This window comes from Cebidichthys violaceus, unplaced genomic scaffold (assembly GCF_023349555.1).
Source record: "Cebidichthys violaceus isolate CVI_PGR_0920_01 unplaced genomic scaffold, fCebVio1.0.p SCAF_33, whole genome shotgun sequence".
NCBI lineage: Eukaryota > Metazoa > Chordata > Actinopteri > Perciformes > Stichaeidae > Cebidichthys > Cebidichthys violaceus.
This window is the reverse complement of record NW_027176517.1, coordinates 220,001-236,841: the sequence shown is the minus strand read 5'-3', so window position 1 is coordinate 236,841 and position 16,841 is coordinate 220,001.

Below are 16,841 nucleotides of genomic sequence, written 5' to 3'. Positions count from 1 at the left end.
AGAGAAATACTGCAAATACTATAGAACAGCAGTTCAGGACATGTACTTCTTTACTTTCCTCCACTGGTTGACTTTCCAGATCTCACATGTAGTTGGTTTGAGATACTTTAAGGTTGTAAAATACTTTTTGGAAACCACGTATGATTGAGACTCACCACTTGCTTGAAAGCAGAGGTTCTCCTCCCCCCTGCATTGTACTTGAGAAGTACATTGAGAGGTGATGGGGTCACAAGCGAAACACTTTAGGCCGTTTTCTGTCTGAGCAGCAGGGACTGAAACAGAAAAGGACATAATTTGTTTGATGAATAGAGAACATTTTAGCTTCACAAAATATAAGCCTGTCAAAGTCTATTTTGTATTTTTTCATCTTAAATGAGGTATTTATACATCTATACTTACACGGTAGAGTGTCTGCGTTGCAATTTGTTGTGTTGCAGCACTTAGCAGATGCAACTGCATCCGAAAAACCCAAGTTGGCTGAAAATGTCTGATTGCCTGTGGCTGGACACAGGGAGGATGATGCACATGCCTTGAATATTTGCTGTGGTGTAGTTCCAGGTGAAGTGGCTACAAAATAAAAAGTTGAGTTTGTCAATATTAACGGAAAGAACACATAACTCTGCAGTACATTTATTTCACTCAAAAAAAGAACATGGTATAAAGAAATGCCTACCTTGAATGGAAGCTGTTATACACATTGTCTCCAAGGAACATGTGACTAGCATTGTTGTTGAACACTGCTGATCTATGCAAGTCTGACACTGAAGTGCCCGAGCTGAAATTGGGAGAAAAAATTGTCAATGAATAATGATCACATCTCAAATGTCAAATCAAATATCTGAAGTGTATTGATGATTTGTAAAGACTGAAATGTCCTCTTCTTTTACTTCTTCCCCTTCTTCTGAAAATGGATTGTAAATAATATGAGGTTGTAATTTCTAAAAATGCTTCAAATGTCTAATATACAATACTTGACTCTTTACTGCAGCACACATATCTGTTTACTTGCACAGTCAAGTCTTTTCATGTATATTGCCTAAGAATTGTAATGTATCAAATATATATATATATATATATATATATATTGATTTTGTATCAAATTTTGTCTTTTACTCATTTTCATTTTTTATTTTGCTCTATTCATTGTTCTAATTGGTCTTTATCACTTTCCTGCCCCTTTAGACTGCTTCTTTTGCGACTGTATTGTGACATGTGAATTTACCCTCTTGGGTTGTTGTTGAGGCAACAATTGTTGATGTTGGGGTGGCGGTTGTTGTTGTTGTTATGGCAGTTGTTGTTGGGGATACAGGTGTCGGAGAGATGGTTGTTGTCGTCGGCGCAGCAGTTGTTACCGGTGTTGCGGTTGTTGTTGGAACTGCAGTTGTTGATGTTGGGGCAGCAGTTGTTGTGGCAGTATTACACAAACTGGTCCCACAACAGGATGGTCCACTGCTTATGTTTCCAACGCTTTGCATGAAAGGAAGGCTACCCAGGCTTGTAGCAGCTGCACACATATTTGGAGATGCACAGCCAAAAGCTGGAGAAGTGCCGGACACACTTGTCACTGTAGAGGAAAAATCATTGTTTAACTACACAGCCTTCATTGTTGTAAGTTTGCTAATTGACTAAAATAAGTAAAACCACAATATAGAATATACTTAAAATATCAGATATAAAAGTATTTTCACTTTGTATATGTTTATTACTATAATTTGAATACTATTGAATTATGACATGTTTCATTTGGGAATATTATAATATGTGGCTATTGACTTTTCTTTAAGTAACTAGCCACTATAGCTATCATATGAATGTAGTTCAGTAAAAAGTACAATAATTACTATTGATATTTAGTAGACTATAATTATTAAGTAGCATATCAGAGAAATACTGCAAATACTATAGAACAGCAGTTCAGGACATGTACTTCTTTACTTTCCTCCACTGGTTGACTTTCCAGATCTCACATGTAGTTGGTTTGAGATACTTTAAGGTTGTAAAATACTTTTTGGAAACCACGTATGATTAAGACTCACCACTTGCTTGAAAGCAGAGGTTCTCCTCCCCCCTGCATTCTACTTGAGAAGTACATTGAGAGGTGATGGGGTCACAAGCGAAACACTTTAGGCCGTTTTCTGTCTGAGCAGCAGGGACTGAAACAGAAAAGGACATAATTTGTTTGATGAATAGAGAACATTTTAGCTTCACAAAATATAAGCCTGTCAAAGTCTATTTTGTATTTTTTCATCTTAAATGAGGTATTTATACATCTATACTTACACGGTAGAGTATCTGCGTTGCAATTTGTTGTGTTGCAGCACTTAGCAGATGCAACTGCATCCGAAAAACCCAAGTTGGCTGAAAATGTCTGATTGCCTGTGGCTGGACACAGGGAGGATGATGCACATGCCTTGAATATTTGCTGTGATGTAGTTCCAGGTGAAGTGGCTACAAAATAAAAAGTTGAGTTTGTCAATATTAACGGAAAGAACACATAACTCTGCAGTACATTTATTTCACTCAAAAAAAGAACATGGTATAAAGAAATGCCTACCTTGAATGGAAGCTGTTATACACATTGTCTCCAAGGAACATGTGACTAGCATTGTGGTTGAACACTGCTGATCTATGCAAGTCTGACACTGAAGTGCCCGAGCTGAAATTGGGAGAAAAAATTGTCAATGAATAATGATCACATCTCAAATGTCAAATCAAATATCTGAAGTGTATTGATGATTTGTAAAGACTGAAATGTCCTCTTCTTTTACTTCTTCCCCTTCTTCTGAAAATGGATTGTAAATAATATGAGGTTGTAATTTCTAAAAATGCTTCAAATGTCTAATATACAATACTTGACTCTTTACTCCAGCACACATATCTGTTTACTTGCACAGTCAAGTCTTTTCATGTATATTGCCTAAGAATTGTAATGTATCAAATATATATATATGTATATATATTGATTTTGTATCAAATTTTGTCTTTTACTCATTTTCATTTTTTATTTTGCTCTATTCATTGTTCTAATTGGTCTTTATCACTTTCCTGCCCCTTTAGACTGCTTCTTCTGCTACTGTATTGTGACATGTGAATTTACCCTCTTGGGTTGTTGTTGAGGCAACAATTGTTGATGTTGGGGTGGCGGTTGTTGTTGTTGTTATGGCAGTTGTTGTTGGGGATACAGTTGTCGGAGAGATGGTTGTTGTCGTCGGCGCAGCAGTTGCTACCGGTGTTGCGGTTGTTGTTGGAGCTGCAGTTGTTGATGTTGGGGCAGCAGTTGTTGTGGCAGTATTACACAAACTGGTCCCACAACAGGATGGTCCACTGCTTATGTTTCCAACGCTTTGCATGAAAGGAAGGCTACCCAGGCTTGTAGCAGCTGCACACATATTTGGAGATGCACAGCCAAAAGCTGGAGAAGTGCCGGACACACTTGTCACTGTAGAGGAAAAATCATTGTTTAACTACACAGCCTTCATTGTTGTAAGTTTGCTAATTGACTAAAATAAGTAATACCACAATGTAGAATACACTTAAAATATCAGATATAAAAGTATTTTCACTTTGTATGTGTTTATTACTATAATTTGAATACTATTGAATTATGACATGTTTCATTTGGGAATATTATAATATGTGGCTATTGACTTTTCTTTAAGTAACTAGTCACTATAGCTGTCATATGAATGTAGTTCAGTAAAAAGTACAATAATTACTATTGATATTTAGTAGACTATAATTATTAAGTAGCATATCAGAGAAATACGACCAATACTATAGTACAGCAGTTCAGGACATGTACTTCTTTACTTTCCTCCACTGGTTGACTTTCCAGATCTCACATGTAGTTGGTTTGAGATACTTTAAGGTTGTAAAATACTTTTTGGAAACCACGTATGATTAAGACTCACCACTTGCTTGAAAGCAGAGGTTCTCCTCCCCCCTGCATTGTACTTGAGAAGTACATTGAGAGGTGATGGGGTCACAAGCGAAACACTTTAGGCCGTTATCTGTCTGAGCAGCAGGGACTGAAACAGAAAAGGACATAATTTGTTTGATGAATAGAGAACATTTTAGCTTCACAAAATATAAGCCTGTCAAAGTCTATTTTGTATTTTTTTCATCTTAAATGAGGTATTTATACATCTATACTTACACGGTAGAGTGTCTGCGTTGCAATTTGTTGTGTTGCAGCACTTAGCAGATGCAACTGCATCCGAAAAACCCAAGTTGGCTGAAAATGTCTGATTGCCTGTGGCTGGACACAGGGAGGATGATGCACATGCCTTGAATATTTGCTGTGGTGTAGTTCCAGGTGAAGTGGCTACAAAATAAAAAGTTGAGTTTGTCAATATTAACGGAAAGAACACATAACTCTGCAGTACATTTATTTCACTCAAAAAAAGAACATGGTATAAAGAAATGCCTACCTTGAATGGAAGCTGTTACACACATTGTCTCCAAGGAACATGTGACTAGCATTGTGTTTGAACACTGCTGATCTGTGCAAGTCTGACACTGAAGTGCCCGAGCTGAAATTGGGAGAAAAAATTGTCAATGAATAATGATCACATCTCAAATGTCAAATCAAATATCTGAAGTGTATTGATGGTTTGTAAAGACTGAAAAGTCCTCTTCTTTTACTTCTTCCCCTTCTTCTGAAAATGGATTGTAAATAATATGAGGTTGTAATTTCAAAAAATGCTTCAAATGTCTAATATACAATACTTGACTCTTTACTCCAGCACACATATCTGTTTACTTGCACAGTCAAGTCTTTTCATGTATATTGCCTAAGAATTGTAATGTATCAAATATATATATATGTATATATATTGATTTTGTATCAAATTTTGTCTTTTACTCATTTTCATTTTTTATTTTGCTCTATTCATTGTTCTAATTGGTCTTTATCACTTTCCTGCCCCTTTAGACTGCTTCTTCTGCTACTGTATTGTGACATGTGAATTTACCCTCTTGGGTTGTTGTTGAGGCAACAATTGTTGATGTTGGGGTGGCGGTTGTTGTTGTTGTTATGGCAGTTGTTGTTGGGGATACAGTTGTCGGAGAGATGGTTGTTGTCGTCGGCGCAGCAGTTGCTACCGGTGTTGCGGTTGTTGTTGGAGCTGCAGTTGTTGATGTTGGGGCAGCAGTTGTTGTGGCAGTATTACACAAACTGGTCCCACAACAGGATGGTCCACTGCTTATGTTTCCAACGCTTTGCATGAAAGGAAGGCTACCCAGGCTTGTAGCAGCTGCACACATATTTGGAGATGCACAGCCAAAAGCTGGAGAAGTGCCGGACACACTTGTCACTGTAGAGGAAAAATCATTGTTTAACTACACAGCCTTCATTGTTGTAAGTTTGCTAATTGACTAAAATAAGTAATACCACAATGTAGAATACACTTAAAATATCAGATATAAAAGTATTTTCACTTTGTATGTGTTTATTACTATAATTTGAATACTATTGAATTATGACATGTTTCATTTGGGAATATTATAATATGTGGCTATTGACTTTTCTTTAAGTAACTAGTCACTATAGCTGTCATATGAATGTAGTTCAGTAAAAAGTACAATAATTACTATTGATATTTAGTAGACTATAATTATTAAGTAGCATATCAGAGAAATACGACCAATACTATAGTACAGCAGTTCAGGACATGTACTTCTTTACTTTCCTCCACTGGTTGACTTTCCAGATCTCACATGTAGTTGGTTTGAGATACTTTAAGGTTGTAAAATACTTTTTGGAAACCACGTATGATTAAGACTCACCACTTGCTTGAAAGCAGAGGTTCTCCTCCCCCCTGCATTGTACTTGAGAAGTACATTGAGAGGTGATGGGGTCACAAGCGAAACACTTTAGGCCGTTATCTGTCTGAGCAGCAGGGACTGAAACAGAAAAGGACATAATTTGTTTGATGAATAGAGAACATTTTAGCTTCACAAAATATAAGCCTGTCAAAGTCTATTTTGTATTTTTTTCATCTTAAATGAGGTATTTATACATCTATACTTACACGGTAGAGTGTCTGCGTTGCAATTTGTTGTGTTGCAGCACTTAGCAGATGCAACTGCATCCGAAAAACCCAAGTTGGCTGAAAATGTCTGATTGCCTGTGGCTGGACACAGGGAGGATGATGCACATGCCTTGAATATTTGCTGTGGTGTAGTTCCAGGTGAAGTGGCTACAAAATAAAAAGTTGAGTTTGTCAATATTAACGGAAAGAACACATAACTCTGCAGTACATTTATTTCACTCAAAAAAAGAACATGGTATAAAGAAATGCCTACCTTGAATGGAAGCTGTTACACACATTGTCTCCAAGGAACATGTGACTAGCATTGTGGTTGAACACTGCTGATCTATGCAAGTCTGACACTGAAGTGCCCGAGCTGAAATTGGGAGAAAAAATTGTCAATGAATAATGATCACATCTCAAATGTCAAATCAAATATCTGAAGTGTATTGATGGTTTGTAAAGACTGAAAAGTCCTCTTCTTTTACTTCTTCCCCTTCTTCTGAAAATGGATTGTAAATAATATGAGGTTGTAATTTCAAAAAATGCTTCAAATGTCTAATATACAATACTTGACTCTTTACTCCAGCACACATATCTGTTTACTTGCACAGTCAAGTCTTTTCATGTATATTGCCTAAGAATTGTAATGTATCAAATATATATATATATGTATATATATTGATTTTGTATCAAATTTTGTCTTTTACTCATTTTCATTTTTTATTTTGCTCTATTCATTGTTCTAATTGGTCTTTATCACTTTCCTGCCCCTTTAGACTGCTTCTTCTGCTACTGTATTGTGACATGTGAATTTACCCTCTTGGGTTGTTGTTGAGGCAACAATTGTTGATGTTGGGGTGGCGGTTGTTGTTGTTGTTATGGCAGTTGTTGTTGGGGATACAGTTGTCGGAGAGATGGTTGTTGTCGTCGGCGCAGCAGTTGCTACCGGTGTTGCGGTTGTTGTTGGAGCTGCAGTTGTTGATGTTGGGGCAGCAGTTGTTGTGGCAGTATTACACAAACTGGTCCCACAACAGGATGGTCCACTGCTTATGTTTCCAACGCTTTGCATGAAAGGAAGGCTACCCAGGCTTGTAGCAGCTGCACACATATTTGGAGATGCACAGCCAAAAGCTGGAGAAGTGCCGGACACACTTGTCACTGTAGAGGAAAAATCATTGTTTAACTACACAGCCTTCATTGTTGTAAGTTTGCTAATTGACTAAAATAAGTAATACCACAATGTAGAATACACTTAAAATATCAGATATAAAAGTATTTTCACTTTGTATGTGTTTATTACTATAATTTGAATACTATTGAATTATGACATGTTTCATTTGGGAATATTATAATATGTGGCTATTGACTTTTCTTTAAGTAACTAGTCACTATAGCTGTCATATGAATGTAGTTCAGTAAAAAGTACAATAATTACTATTGATATTTAGTAGACTATAATTATTAAGTAGCATATCAGAGAAATACGACCAATACTATAGTACAGCAGTTCAGGACATGTACTTCTTTACTTTCCTCCACTGGTTGACTTTCCAGATCTCACATGTAGTTGGTTTGAGATACTTTAAGGTTGTAAAATACTTTTTGGAAACCACGTATGATTAAGACTCACCACTTGCTTGAAAGCAGAGGTTCTCCTCCCCCCTGCATTGTACTTGAGAAGTACATTGAGAGGTGATGGGGTCACAAGCGAAACACTTTAGGCCGTTATCTGTCTGAGCAGCAGGGACTGAAACAGAAAAGGACATAATTTGTTTGATGAATAGAGAACATTTTAGCTTCACAAAATATAAGCCTGTCAAAGTCTATTTTGTATTTTTTTCATCTTAAATGAGGTATTTATACATCTATACTTACACGGTAGAGTGTCTGCGTTGCAATTTGTTGTGTTGCAGCACTTAGCAGATGCAACTGCATCCGAAAAACCCAAGTTGGCTGAAAATGTCTGATTGCCTGTGGCTGGACACAGGGAGGATGATGCACATGCCTTGAATATTTGCTGTGGTGTAGTTCCAGGTGAAGTGGCTACAAAATAAAAAGTTGAGTTTGTCAATATTAACGGAAAGAACACATAACTCTGCAGTACATTTATTTCACTCAAAAAAAGAACATGGTATAAAGAAATGCCTACCTTGAATGGAAGCTGTTACACACATTGTCTCCAAGGAACATGTGACTAGCATTGTGGTTGAACACTGCTGATCTATGCAAGTCTGACACTGAAGTGCCCGAGCTGAAATTGGGAGAAAAAATTGTCAATGAATAATGATCACATCTCAAATGTCAAATCAAATATCTGAAGTGTATTGATGGTTTGTAAAGACTGAAAAGTCCTCTTCTTTTACTTCTTCCCCTTCTTCTGAAAATGGATTGTAAATAATATGAGGTTGTAATTTCAAAAAATGCTTCAAATGTCTAATATACAATACTTGACTCTTTACTCCAGCACACATATCTGTTTACTTGCACAGTCAAGTCTTTTCATGTATATTGCCTAAGAATTGTAATGTATCAAATATATATATATATGTATATATATTGATTTTGTATCAAATTTTGTCTTTTACTCATTTTCATTTTTTATTTTGCTCTATTCATTGTTCTAATTGGTCTTTATCACTTTCCTGCCCCTTTAGACTGCTTCTTCTGCTACTGTATTGTGACATGTGAATTTACCCTCTTGGGTTGTTGTTGAGGCAACAATTGTTGATGTTGGGGTGGCGGTTGTTGTTGTTGTTATGGCAGTTGTTGTTGGGGATACAGTTGTCGGAGAGATGGTTGTTGTCGTCGGCGCAGCAGTTGCTACCGGTGTTGCGGTTGTTGTTGGAGCTGCAGTTGTTGATGTTGGGGCAGCAGTTGTTGTGGCAGTATTACACAAACTGGTCCCACAACAGGATGGTCCACTGCTTATGTTTCCAACGCTTTGCATGAAAGGAAGGCTACCCAGGCTTGTAGCAGCTGCACACATATTTGGAGATGCACAGCCAAAAGCTGGAGAAGTGCCGGACACACTTGTCACTGTAGAGGAAAAATCATTGTTTAACTACACAGCCTTCATTGTTGTAAGTTTGCTAATTGACTAAAATAAGTAATACCACAATGTAGAATACACTTAAAATATCAGATATAAAAGTATTTTCACTTTGTATGTGTTTATTACTATAATTTGAATACTATTGAATTATGACATGTTTCATTTGGGAATATTATAATATGTGGCTATTGACTTTTCTTTAAGTAACTAGTCACTATAGCTGTCATATGAATGTAGTTCAGTAAAAAGTACAATAATTACTATTGATATTTAGTAGACTATAATTATTAAGTAGCATATCAGAGAAATACGACCAATACTATAGTACAGCAGTTCAGGACATGTACTTCTTTACTTTCCTCCACTGGTTGACTTTCCAGATCTCACATGTAGTTGGTTTGAGATACTTTAAGGTTGTAAAATACTTTTTGGAAACCACGTATGATTAAGACTCACCACTTGCTTGAAAGCAGAGGTTCTCCTCCCCCCTGCATTGTACTTGAGAAGTACATTGAGAGGTGATGGGGTCACAAGCGAAACACTTTAGGCCGTTATCTGTCTGAGCAGCAGGGACTGAAACAGAAAAGGACATAATTTGTTTGATGAATAGAGAACATTTTAGCTTCACAAAATATAAGCCTGTCAAAGTCTATTTTGTATTTTTTTCATCTTAAATGAGGTATTTATACATCTATACTTACACGGTAGAGTGTCTGCGTTGCAATTTGTTGTGTTGCAGCACTTAGCAGATGCAACTGCATCCGAAAAACCCAAGTTGGCTGAAAATGTCTGATTGCCTGTGGCTGGACACAGGGAGGATGATGCACATGCCTTGAATATTTGCTGTGGTGTAGTTCCAGGTGAAGTGGCTACAAAATAAAAAGTTGAGTTTGTCAATATTAACGGAAAGAACACATAACTCTGCAGTACATTTATTTCACTCAAAAAAAGAACATGGTATAAAGAAATGCCTACCTTGAATGGAAGCTGTTACACACATTGTCTCCAAGGAACATGTGACTAGCATTGTGTTTGAACACTGCTGATCTGTGCAAGTCTGACACTGAAGTGCCCGAGCTGAAATTGGGAGAAAAAATTGTCAATGAATAATGATCACATCTCAAATGTCAAATCAAATATCTGAAGTGTATTGATGGTTTGTAAAGACTGAAAAGTCCTCTTCTTTTACTTCTTCCCCTTCTTCTGAAAATGGATTGTAAATAATATGAGGTTGTAATTTCAAAAAATGCTTCAAATGTCTAATATACAATACTTGACTCTTTACTCCAGCACACATATCTGTTTACTTGCACAGTCAAGTCTTTTCATGTATATTGCCTAAGAATTGTAATGTATCAAATATATATATATGTATATATATTGATTTTGTATCAAATTTTGTCTTTTACTCATTTTCATTTTTTATTTTGCTCTATTCATTGTTCTAATTGGTCTTTATCACTTTCCTGCCCCTTTAGACTGCTTCTTCTGCTACTGTATTGTGACATGTGAATTTACCCTCTTGGGTTGTTGTTGAGGCAACAATTGTTGATGTTGGGGTGGCGGTTGTTGTTGTTGTTATGGCAGTTGTTGTTGGGGATACAGTTGTCGGAGAGATGGTTGTTGTCGTCGGCGCAGCAGTTGCTACCGGTGTTGCGGTTGTTGTTGGAGCTGCAGTTGTTGATGTTGGGGCAGCAGTTGTTGTGGCAGTATTACACAAACTGGTCCCACAACAGGATGGTCCACTGCTTATGTTTCCAACGCTTTGCATGAAAGGAAGGCTACCCAGGCTTGTAGCAGCTGCACACATATTTGGAGATGCACAGCCAAAAGCTGGAGAAGTGCCGGACACACTTGTCACTGTAGAGGAAAAATCATTGTTTAACTACACAGCCTTCATTGTTGTAAGTTTGCTAATTGACTAAAATAAGTAATACCACAATGTAGAATACACTTAAAATATCAGATATAAAAGTATTTTCACTTTGTATGTGTTTATTACTATAATTTGAATACTATTGAATTATGACATGTTTCATTTGGGAATATTATAATATGTGGCTATTGACTTTTCTTTAAGTAACTAGTCACTATAGCTGTCATATGAATGTAGTTCAGTAAAAAGTACAATAATTACTATTGATATTTAGTAGACTATAATTATTAAGTAGCATATCAGAGAAATACGACCAATACTATAGTACAGCAGTTCAGGACATGTACTTCTTTACTTTCCTCCACTGGTTGACTTTCCAGATCTCACATGTAGTTGGTTTGAGATACTTTAAGGTTGTAAAATACTTTTTGGAAACCACGTATGATTAAGACTCACCACTTGCTTGAAAGCAGAGGTTCTCCTCCCCCCTGCATTGTACTTGAGAAGTACATTGAGAGGTGATGGGGTCACAAGCGAAACACTTTAGGCCGTTATCTGTCTGAGCAGCAGGGACTGAAACAGAAAAGGACATAATTTGTTTGATGAATAGAGAACATTTTAGCTTCACAAAATATAAGCCTGTCAAAGTCTATTTTGTATTTTTTTCATCTTAAATGAGGTATTTATACATCTATACTTACACGGTAGAGTGTCTGCGTTGCAATTTGTTGTGTTGCAGCACTTAGCAGATGCAACTGCATCCGAAAAACCCAAGTTGGCTGAAAATGTCTGATTGCCTGTGGCTGGACACAGGGAGGATGATGCACATGCCTTGAATATTTGCTGTGGTGTAGTTCCAGGTGAAGTGGCTACAAAATAAAAAGTTGAGTTTGTCAATATTAACGGAAAGAACACATAACTCTGCAGTACATTTATTTCACTCAAAAAAAGAACATGGTATAAAGAAATGCCTACCTTGAATGGAAGCTGTTACACACATTGTCTCCAAGGAACATGTGACTAGCATTGTGGTTGAACACTGCTGATCTATGCAAGTCTGACACTGAAGTGCCCGAGCTGAAATTGGGAGAAAAAATTGTCAATGAATAATGATCACATCTCAAATGTCAAATCAAATATCTGAAGTGTATTGATGGTTTGTAAAGACTGAAAAGTCCTCTTCTTTTACTTCTTCCCCTTCTTCTGAAAATGGATTGTAAATAATATGAGGTTGTAATTTCAAAAAATGCTTCAAATGTCTAATATACAATACTTGACTCTTTACTCCAGCACACATATCTGTTTACTTGCACAGTCAAGTCTTTTCATGTATATTGCCTAAGAATTGTAATGTATCAAATATATATATATATGTATATATATTGATTTTGTATCAAATTTTGTCTTTTACTCATTTTCATTTTTTATTTTGCTCTATTCATTGTTCTAATTGGTCTTTATCACTTTCCTGCCCCTTTAGACTGCTTCTTCTGCTACTGTATTGTGACATGTGAATTTACCCTCTTGGGTTGTTGTTGAGGCAACAATTGTTGATGTTGGGGTGGCGGTTGTTGTTGTTGTTATGGCAGTTGTTGTTGGGGATACAGTTGTCGGAGAGATGGTTGTTGTCGTCGGCGCAGCAGTTGCTACCGGTGTTGCGGTTGTTGTTGGAGCTGCAGTTGTTGATGTTGGGGCAGCAGTTGTTGTGGCAGTATTACACAAACTGGTCCCACAACAGGATGGTCCACTGCTTATGTTTCCAACGCTTTGCATGAAAGGAAGGCTACCCAGGCTTGTAGCAGCTGCACACATATTTGGAGATGCACAGCCAAAAGCTGGAGAAGTGCCGGACACACTTGTCACTGTAGAGGAAAAATCATTGTTTAACTACACAGCCTTCATTGTTGTAAGTTTGCTAATTGACTAAAATAAGTAATACCACAATGTAGAATACACTTAAAATATCAGATATAAAAGTATTTTCACTTTGTATGTGTTTATTACTATAATTTGAATACTATTGAATTATGACATGTTTCATTTGGGAATATTATAATATGTGGCTATTGACTTTTCTTTAAGTAACTAGTCACTATAGCTGTCATATGAATGTAGTTCAGTAAAAAGTACAATAATTACTATTGATATTTAGTAGACTATAATTATTAAGTAGCATATCAGAGAAATACGACCAATACTATAGTACAGCAGTTCAGGACATGTACTTCTTTACTTTCCTCCACTGGTTGACTTTCCAGATCTCACATGTAGTTGGTTTGAGATACTTTAAGGTTGTAAAATACTTTTTGGAAACCACGTATGATTAAGACTCACCACTTGCTTGAAAGCAGAGGTTCTCCTCCCCCCTGCATTGTACTTGAGAAGTACATTGAGAGGTGATGGGGTCACAAGCGAAACACTTTAGGCCGTTATCTGTCTGAGCAGCAGGGACTGAAACAGAAAAGGACATAATTTGTTTGATGAATAGAGAACATTTTAGCTTCACAAAATATAAGCCTGTCAAAGTCTATTTTGTATTTTTTTCATCTTAAATGAGGTATTTATACATCTATACTTACACGGTAGAGTGTCTGCGTTGCAATTTGTTGTGTTGCAGCACTTAGCAGATGCAACTGCATCCGAAAAACCCAAGTTGGCTGAAAATGTCTGATTGCCTGTGGCTGGACACAGGGAGGATGATGCACATGCCTTGAATATTTGCTGTGGTGTAGTTCCAGGTGAAGTGGCTACAAAATAAAAAGTTGAGTTTGTCAATATTAACGGAAAGAACACATAACTCTGCAGTACATTTATTTCACTCAAAAAAAGAACATGGTATAAAGAAATGCCTACCTTGAATGGAAGCTGTTACACACATTGTCTCCAAGGAACATGTGACTAGCATTGTGTTTGAACACTGCTGATCTGTGCAAGTCTGACACTGAAGTGCCCGAGCTGAAATTGGGAGAAAAAATTGTCAATGAATAATGATCACATCTCAAATGTCAAATCAAATATCTGAAGTGTATTGATGGTTTGTAAAGACTGAAAAGTCCTCTTCTTTTACTTCTTCCCCTTCTTCTGAAAATGGATTGTAAATAATATGAGGTTGTAATTTCAAAAAATGCTTCAAATGTCTAATATACAATACTTGACTCTTTACTCCAGCACACATATCTGTTTACTTGCACAGTCAAGTCTTTTCATGTATATTGCCTAAGAATTGTAATGTATCAAATATATATATATATGTATATATATTGATTTTGTATCAAATTTTGTCTTTTACTCATTTTCATTTTTTATTTTGCTCTATTCATTGTTCTAATTGGTCTTTATCACTTTCCTGCCCCTTTAGACTGCTTCTTCTGCTACTGTATTGTGACATGTGAATTTACCCTCTTGGGTTGTTGTTGAGGCAACAATTGTTGATGTTGGGGTGGCGGTTGTTGTTGTTGTTATGGCAGTTGTTGTTGGGGATACAGTTGTCGGAGAGATGGTTGTTGTCGTCGGCGCAGCAGTTGCTACCGGTGTTGCGGTTGTTGTTGGAGCTGCAGTTGTTGATGTTGGGGCAGCAGTTGTTGTGGCAGTATTACACAAACTGGTCCCACAACAGGATGGTCCACTGCTTATGTTTCCAACGCTTTGCATGAAAGGAAGGCTACCCAGGCTTGTAGCAGCTGCACACATATTTGGAGATGCACAGCCAAAAGCTGGAGAAGTGCCGGACACACTTGTCACTGTAGAGGAAAAATCATTGTTTAACTACACAGCCTTCATTGTTGTAAGTTTGCTAATTGACTAAAATAAGTAATACCACAATGTAGAATACACTTAAAATATCAGATATAAAAGTATTTTCACTTTGTATGTGTTTATTACTATAATTTGAATACTATTGAATTATGACATGTTTCATTTGGGAATATTATAATATGTGGCTATTGACTTTTCTTTAAGTAACTAGTCACTATAGCTGTCATATGAATGTAGTTCAGTAAAAAGTACAATAATTACTATTGATATTTAGTAGACTATAATTATTAAGTAGCATATCAGAGAAATACGACCAATACTATAGTACAGCAGTTCAGGACATGTACTTCTTTACTTTCCTCCACTGGTTGACTTTCCAGATCTCACATGTAGTTGGTTTGAGATACTTTAAGGTTGTAAAATACTTTTTGGAAACCACGTATGATTAAGACTCACCACTTGCTTGAAAGCAGAGGTTCTCCTCCCCCCTGCATTGTACTTGAGAAGTACATTGAGAGGTGATGGGGTCACAAGCGAAACACTTTAGGCCGTTATCTGTCTGAGCAGCAGGGACTGAAACAGAAAAGGACATAATTTGTTTGATGAATAGAGAACATTTTAGCTTCACAAAATATAAGCCTGTCAAAGTCTATTTTGTATTTTTTTCATCTTAAATGAGGTATTTATACATCTATACTTACACGGTAGAGTGTCTGCGTTGCAATTTGTTGTGTTGCAGCACTTAGCAGATGCAACTGCATCCGAAAAACCCAAGTTGGCTGAAAATGTCTGATTGCCTGTGGCTGGACACAGGGAGGATGATGCACATGCCTTGAATATTTGCTGTGGTGTAGTTCCAGGTGAAGTGGCTACAAAATTAAAAGTTGAGTTTGTCAATATTAACGGAAAGAACACATAACTCTGCAGTACATTTATTTCACTCAAAAAAAGAACATGGTATAAAGAAATGCCTACCTTGAATGGAAGCTGTTACACACATTGTCTCCAAGGAACATGTGACTAGCATTGTGGTTGAACACTGCTGATCTATGCAAGTCTGACACTGAAGTGCCCGAGCTGAAATTGGGAGAAAAAATTGTCAATGAATAATGATCACATCTCAAATGTCAAATCAAATATCTGAAGTGTATTGATGGTTTGTAAAGACTGAAAAGTCCTCTTCTTTTACTTCTTCCCCTTCTTCTGAAAATGGATTGTAAATAATATGAGGTTGTAATTTCAAAAAATGCTTCAAATGTCTAATATACAATACTTGACTCTTTACTCCAGCACACATATCTGTTTACTTGAAGAGCCAAGTTGTGTCATGTATATTGCCTTAGAATTGATCTTGTATCAAATTTTTTCATTTACTCTTTTTTATTTTTTATTTTGCTGTATTCATTGTTCTAAATGGTCTTTATCACTTTCCTGTCCCTTTAGACTGCTTCTTCTGCTACTGTATTGTGACATGTTAATTTTCAAGCGTTGGACATTTGTCTTTGTTCATCAAAATATATCTTCCGGAGGTATCAACAGTAAGATTTAAAAAATCAGTTCTGGTAAATTAAAAATTTATGAAATGTTGTTCATATGCTCCATTGTTTTTTCAGAAAATATATTGGAAGAATGAGTACATTTACCTGTGCTGGAGAGTGTCCAGATGAGAGTCAGAGAAAGGATCAGCGTCTTCATGATGAACAGGCAAGTACTGTAGATTACTTTCCTTAGACGGTGATACGACACCTTATTATGGACGCGACACTTTATATACTGCACAGGTGTAGTACCACACCTTTAACACTGGCAGTTAACCCATTTTTACAACGTGACTATTCCGATTCTCAAACTTGTCACATGGTAAAGCATCCTATCAACTCACCTTCCCACACCCTTTCTTAAATTTTGGCAATGTTTCGTAGAATAAATACTTCCTTCTTCAGTGCTACATTTACATGAGAATTATATCTTTTTGTGTCTTTATTTAGTACTAATACTAAACTAGTACTAATTTTAGTATTTTGCTTTCAGAAAGAAAGTGCAGGAATGCACAGCACATAAACAAGCTCATAAACAACTGGTTTGTTGTTTGGTTTCATGCGTCAGTGAGCCTCAGACAAAA